Source organism: Pollachius pollachius (genome assembly GCF_949987615.1).
Source record: "Pollachius pollachius genome assembly, chromosome: 16".
Taxonomy (NCBI): domain Eukaryota; kingdom Metazoa; phylum Chordata; class Actinopteri; order Gadiformes; family Gadidae; genus Pollachius; species Pollachius pollachius.
The window spans coordinates 4,163,559-4,170,880 of NC_136949.1; positions in this window are offsets into that span (position 1 = coordinate 4,163,559).

Genomic DNA, 7,322 nt, shown 5'->3' on the forward strand with positions numbered 1-7,322 from the left:
TCTTTGATTGGGCCGACATTTTGGAAAATACTTCACATCTGTTTCCATCGTTTTTAATTTCCCGTTCTGACAGGTGGTCATCACTAGTAACGAGTCCTCACTAACGAGCGATGACATCGCTTTAAGATGATGGAGATACGCAGTAATTTCCAATAAGATAGCATCGCTGCCCCCTCAGAATCCCATGAGGGAGCTAATCCCGTTAGCGTGATTTCATTTTCTCCGTCCCACCTCACAACTCATGTCTATCCAAGAGTATTTAACCACATTAAACCCAAAGGACAAAGCCGGGAGGATGCTATCGAGTGGGTTTAAACTGATACAGACGGGTATTTCCATGGTTCCGGAGCAGTGCCACCGGTGAGGGATCAGGGATTGGACGTGAACCCGGGGCGTTCACGTTTCCTGTTGGCTGACTCATACGATGGCTCTGTTTTCCCACAGCTCCAGGCTTGGCGGTGGTTGGCGTCTGTTTTTGTTGTTGCGCAGCACATGGCCATAGAGACAGCTCGCCTGCAGCCGGATGACCCGTTGCAGCCCCGGAGATGAGGCTGCTAAGCTCTGCTTTAGTTTCCGAAAGGCGGCCAAACCAGCGTTTCCATTTTCCACAGCAACGGGCCAAGATAACTTTATTCTGGCTTCGTCGCCCCGGCAGGGCACGGGTTCAACATGGCAACACGGCCGCGATGGGAAAATAAAGTGTGGAAAATGTTATCTTTCGGTATTGTTATAATTCTATTTTACTGTAATGTCAGGTTTTACATTGGTTATTGAAGGCAAACCCAGCGAAAACTTATGTAACATGATAATTTATGCCTTGGTCCGAATGGAAAAGCGAGCTGTTCAGTGGTGTTAGAGTAGGAAGTGTCATGTTCTTCTGGCTGCTGATATCTGTGCTTCCAAACACAGTCTCTATTCCTCTCTGAATCACATTCTGGTGTCACTGCAAACTCCCACTGAAGCAAGCTATAAATATACCTTGAGTTAGGGCATATTTAGCTTCTGATATCTAATGTATACATTCCGATGTAGGTTATAAATATACCTTCAGTTGTAGCATATAGAACTTCTGATATAGATGATGTATTATGATACAGAATATATATTCTGATATAGACTTTATATTTTTGGGATATAGCATGAATACCTTCTGACACATTATAAGATATGTACGTATACCAACGGATATAGGATATACCCTCTGATATAGGACGGTTCTTTTTTTATGTCAATAACAAAGTTTCCTCTTCAAGATGTGTTGATGCCACACGATTGAGTCAGGGTTATCAACACCATGTGTCTCTGGAACCACCAATGATTTTCCCCACTTCTATCGATTGATTATATTAATTTACATTATTGACGTATGGGTAGGACGCATAGAAAAGGCGATAACCAGTCAGCAAACATGTCTTGGTCGTTTTTACTTACTGTAATGAGTCGTCCAAAAGGTCAGAGGTCGATTTATATGGATCGCCGGAGAATAAATACATAAAAAATTAAAACAAACATCATACAGCTATGTCGGAAATCTCCCTCTTGACTTTGTTGTTTCTACAGCACTCAAAGTTAAAGTGACAACATCGCTCACCGGTCGCGGTAAACAGTTTAACCTTCAAGATCTACCGTAGGATCTTCGTGCGGACCTCGAACGGAAAAAAACAAAATAAACTAAAGCCCCCCTCCCTAAGTCACTTCCTTTCCTCGGAGGACTGGTGGGGTGTCCTGGCCGAGCATGTGTTGTGTCAAGGCGGGTGATGAGAGCGCTGTTCCCCAGTGTAAGCTCTGAGGAACACCGCCTGTCCCGGCCCGGTGTGAGGGAGCATCTGTTTGGACCTGAAGGAAGACTCACGCCCTTGAGAGACGCTGCACAGCCTGAGAAGACACGACCGGGAGGCCTAATACTGAGCACCTGGGAAAATGAGCTTTTACAGGGCTTTTGTGTGACCGGGGACTCGAGATGCAAACGTGCTGTGGTTCTTGGAGCAATCTGGTGTCGTTACACAGATTTGTAATGGTAACTGCAGAGAAATGTGTACCAAAATACAAATGTAAACTCACTAAATAAATATAATCGAATGACTCATTTGTACTATATACAGTTTATTATAATAATACAACCCTATTACTACTATAACTGCCACTACAATACATTTATACCATCTATGTCTCAATACTACGCAACTGCTACAACTGCAAAAATACTACTACTAATACTATTAACGCTACTACTACTACTACTACTACTATACTAACTGTTTACTACTACAGCTGCTACTACTACTACTACTATTAACGCTACTACTACTAGAATTACTACTATACTAACTGTTTACTACTACTACTATACTAACTGTTTATTACTACAGCTGCTACTACTACTACTAATACTATTACCGCTAATACTACTAGTATTACTACTATACTAACTGTTTACTACTACTACTACTATACTAACTGTTTACTACTACAGCTGCTACTACTACTACTAATACTGTTACCGCTACTACTACTAGTATTACTACTATACTAACTGTTTACTACTACAGCTGCTACTACTACTACTAATACTATTACCGCTAATACTACTCGTATTACTACTATACTAGCTGTTTACTACTACAGCTGCTACTACTACTACTAATACTATTACTGCTACTACTACTAGTATTACTACTATACTAACTGTTTACTACTGCTACTAGTATTACTACTATACTAACTGTTTACTACTACAGCTGCTACTACTACTACTAATACTATTACCGCTACTACTACTAGTATTACTACTATACTAACTGTTTACTACTACTACTAGTATTACTACTATACTAACTGTTTACTACTACAGCTGCTACTACTACTACTAATACTACTACTACAGGTTTTACCCCATGCCGCCTCCCTCCACTCTCACGTCTACACCAGATGATTATGCGGCTCTGTCCCCAACACCTCAGCAGCACCTCTCACCACATCTGTCCTCCGTGCGAGCACACAGATGTGGAGTCGATTATGCCCGCCCCCCCACCTCTTTTCCGACTGCAAAGAAAGAAAGCATTGAGTTCCAGGCAGCCCCTGCCTCCACTGAACGCCCCCCTCCCCCCCTCCATGGTGCAGAACGGGGCTCTCAGGCAGCCTACCTCTCTGGCCAGCCCCTGACTACACTGCCTGAGTGTTCACAGTTCTCCTTCGCAAATGAAGAAGGGAACAGCCTGGGCATTAGCTCTCTGTGCTCGAAAATAACAACAGCCCCCCCCCACCACCCCCTCTCTCTCCCGTTGCATTGTTTTCCTTTTTATTTGTTCTGTTAAATTGTGGATGTAACTGCACTGGGAAAAACTGTGGAAAGTTGGAATCAGGTAAGTTTTAGTTTTTAGTTTTATTTGTTTTGGCTTATTGCAGCTGTGAAAGTGTGATAATCGCTAAGGGTTTTTTTACAACGCAATCAATACTAAAACGCATTTCCATGGTGTTAAAGTGAGTTCATAAGCTGATGACAGATTCTGATTTATAAATTATTCTGTGTGGGTATGTGTGTGCTTGAGTATGTTTTTATTTATGCAAGATAGTGTGTGTGTGTGTGTGTGTGTGTGTGTGTGTGTGTGTGTGTGTGTGTGTGTGAGTGTGTGTATGTGTGTGTGTGTGTGTGTGTGTGTGCATGTTTGCATGTGAATTTGTGTGTGTGTTTGTGTGTGTGTCTGTGTATGTGTAGTGGGGCCCCTGTCTGTGTGTGTTTGTGTGTGTGTGTGTGTGTATGCACGATAACATGCATACATGTGTGTGTGTGGTGTGCACGCCTGTGTGCGTGCCTGTCTCCCTGGATCTCGTCACCCCCTGTCTTGACACTACCATTATGCACTTCAAACATAATTCCCCCACTTAAACCCTAATTGACCCTGCGAGCCTCCCTCCCCTTTGTTCCGGGGGGCCTTGTTGTCATGGCTACAGTGGATCTGAGGGTGTGCACCTGGGTTGTGCACCTGGTGGGGTTAAGGTACGTGACGAGGCCAGGGAGGGGGCGGGGGGGGGGCAGGGCCCACGACCATGACCTGCGTCACGCGATTGAAGCCCTCCGACAGGGCCTTATTTATAGAACACAGTTGTTGTTGTTGTTGTTGTTGTTGTCTTTATCATGTTTGTCCTACTGAGCTCTGATTGGTGGAGATATGAACGGAAACCAACCGTTTTAATTTGATCAACTTAATTATGTTGTACGGACCTGGAGGGCATTTACCAGATGCTGCTTGTCTTCGGCACCAGTTCTCCTGGGCATTAGACTTCAAAGAACCTTACATTTCGTATTCCTAAAAAGGTTTCAAAAGTATGTTTTTGGTTCATATTTTATGCAACAATAAATACGCATATTCGATATTTATTTAAACCATACACCACTTTGCTAACAAAAGATTTCCCAAGCCTACAATTTTTACACTTTCTTCTCGGTAAAATAAACACACTGAGCCAAATGCTCCATTCAGAGACGATCCAACGGTCACTTGCTTGGTGCTCTGAGAGAGACAGCAAGAGTGGAGGCTTGTTGCCTTATGTGGACAGGCTCGGACACACTGAGGGGACAGCACTATTACCACGACGGAGCCAGTGGAAGCCAAAACATCCCCACACAGGCAGACTTAGGACAGACAGGGGACGACTCATTCACCGTAATAACAGTGCCCTTTTCAGAAAGCCACAAGGAGACAGAGACGAGGAGAATGATGCAGACATTTTCCAAAGACAAAGACGTCTGCTTATGCCAATTTTAGGTGAAGCCTGGCAGGGCTGAGAGAGAGAGAGAGAGAGAGAGAGAGAGAGAGAGAGAGAGAGAGAGAGAGAGAGAGAGAGAGAGAGAGAGAGAGAGAGAGAGAGAGAGAAAGAGAGAGGGAGAGAGAGAGAGAGAGAGAGGAGGGAGAGAGAGAAAGAGAGAGAGAGAGAGAGAGAGAGAGAGAGAGAGAGAAGAGAGAGAGAGAGAGAGAGAAAGAGAGAGGGAGAGAGAGAAAGGGGGGGAGTGACAGAGAGAGATTGTTGAAATAAACTTGTGCCTTTTACTGCTGCCATTATTATTATTATCGAACACAGATGCTTTCGTTTCAAACCTTTCCATTCTCTATTTGTTCATATTTTGTTATTTTGCATGTGAAACAATTTAGCAAAACTAAATACTTCATGGTTTGAAATCCAATTAACTTCCACTTATATTGCAATAAAGTGTCCTTGCTACTTTGCCAATTCTCGAGGGGCTCTTAAAGGAATGGTTAACCATAAATAAACAGTCACAGTATTGTCAACAGGTGATCTCATGGTAGATCCAGCTTCAGCTTGTTTATCGCCTTTGCAAAGTCCCTCTCGATGCGAGCAACAGGATCACGCAACCATTCTACAGCAATGTGGACACAGTATATCTACATAACAGATTGGCTTGTTAGCTTGCTAGCTAGCTAACCAACAGTGTGTTGTGTAGGGGGCCTACCTTGTCTGGGAGTCTGTGGTGGAGCAGAAAGTCAGACGTGTGCGTCGTAGTGTAGCTGTAGATGTGTGTGGAGAGAGCAGTTAGTTTAGGAGAGCTTCGTTCATTCTATAGGTCATTAAGGGTTCTGACTATAAATTAAAATCTTTTGAGATACACAGATGGACCAAAAGCCCTGTGTCAGCCCCTTTGGTTTCATATCCTGCTGCTCAGGGAACTTAAAATGTTTAAATTATCCTGCCACTGTAATACAACACATAATTCTATCGTTATCTACCAGTTATGTGTATTATATGATATATAAATATATAAATCATCTGCGTACAATGTTAAGCTGATTATGAAAAATGTCTGCCAAGAGATTATGTATTATAAAAAATACATTTTGTGGCTTAGCTGTGTCTGCAAGTAATGAAGTAAGTAAGTGACTTTTACAAGCTAATTATTTTTACAAGGTTCCTGAGGTCACGAGTCAGTTGTTAGAAATAGAAAGACTGGGAGTAGCCGACAGTTGCTTGATTTTTATGACTTCAGGACACAGCATGGCATCTATAAATAAACAGAGTCTGCTTACAGAGTCTGTCCAATTAACACACGACCACTGGCATTTGTGCATGCACATCCGCGTCCCTTTGGTGCACCGCTGAAGGATAGCTTTCAGCGGGTACGAGAACGAGCGGGTGGTTTTGCAGTTCAGCTGTGAAAGGGATCTGACTCGGTGACTTCAGTCAGGAGGACTGAGGAGAAAAAACCATAAAAATGGAGCTAAACTGCCAAACATATTCTCTGGTTATGTGGCTGAGGTCAGTCTTTGTGTCTGAGTACTGTTCCAGATGTCGGCTACCACTAATGAGGACGGATGGTGGACGGACGAGCAGCGACAGGAAACCGTTGGAGTGCGTTTGCTTTTTTGACTGTTATGACAAGATGGCTGCTGACTAAAAAAACACGTTTACGTTCAGTGCACAGAATTTCAACAAAGGCCTCTCCGCCTCCAAAAAAAATGGTGGCAACATCGGATTATGCCAATTTCTCCACAATTGAATCCGATTCCGTGTCCAAGAATCCCTTCTGATTCGATGCACATTTAGAAGGATTATAGAAATGTTGGACTGGAGCCATCCAAGATAGCACCGTCATCAAGGACTAGAATAGATGAGCCAAAGTGAAATTCACTGCTTCCCTCTCTCGTTTGTGGAAATTGCTTCTCAGAGAAAGAGAAACTGTTCTCATTTGCAAGATAAAGGTGCACGGTACAAACGGGCCAACGCCAACCCATTCATCTGTTCATCATTGTTTGATTGTTCAGTTCCACCTGCTATTGAAGGAGCCATTGTGTTTTTGTTCAATGCCTTTCTTTGAACTTTGAATAAGGGAGCCTCTACATTTTGAATGGGTCTGCTGTTGTTTGTTATGTGCGGTAACCAGGTAACAAGTACCTGCAGTAACAAGTTAACAAGTACCTGTAGTAACAAGTACCTGTTGTAACAAGGTAACAAGTACCTGTTGTAACAAGGTAACAAGTACCTGTAGTAACACAGTAACAAGTACTTGTAGTAACAAGGTAACAAGTACCTGTTGTAACAAGGTAACAAGTACCTTTAGTAACATAGTAACAAGTACCTGTAGTAACAAGGTAACAAGTACCTGTGGTAACAAGGTAAAAAGTACCATTACTAACAAGGTAACAAGTACCTGTAGTAACAAGGTAACAAGTACCTGTAGTAACAAGGTAACAAGTACCATTAGTGACAAGGTAACAACTACCTGTAGTAACAAGTACTCTAAGTAACACAATAACAGGTACCTGTAGTAACAAGTACTCTAAGTAACACAATAACAGGTACCTGTAGTA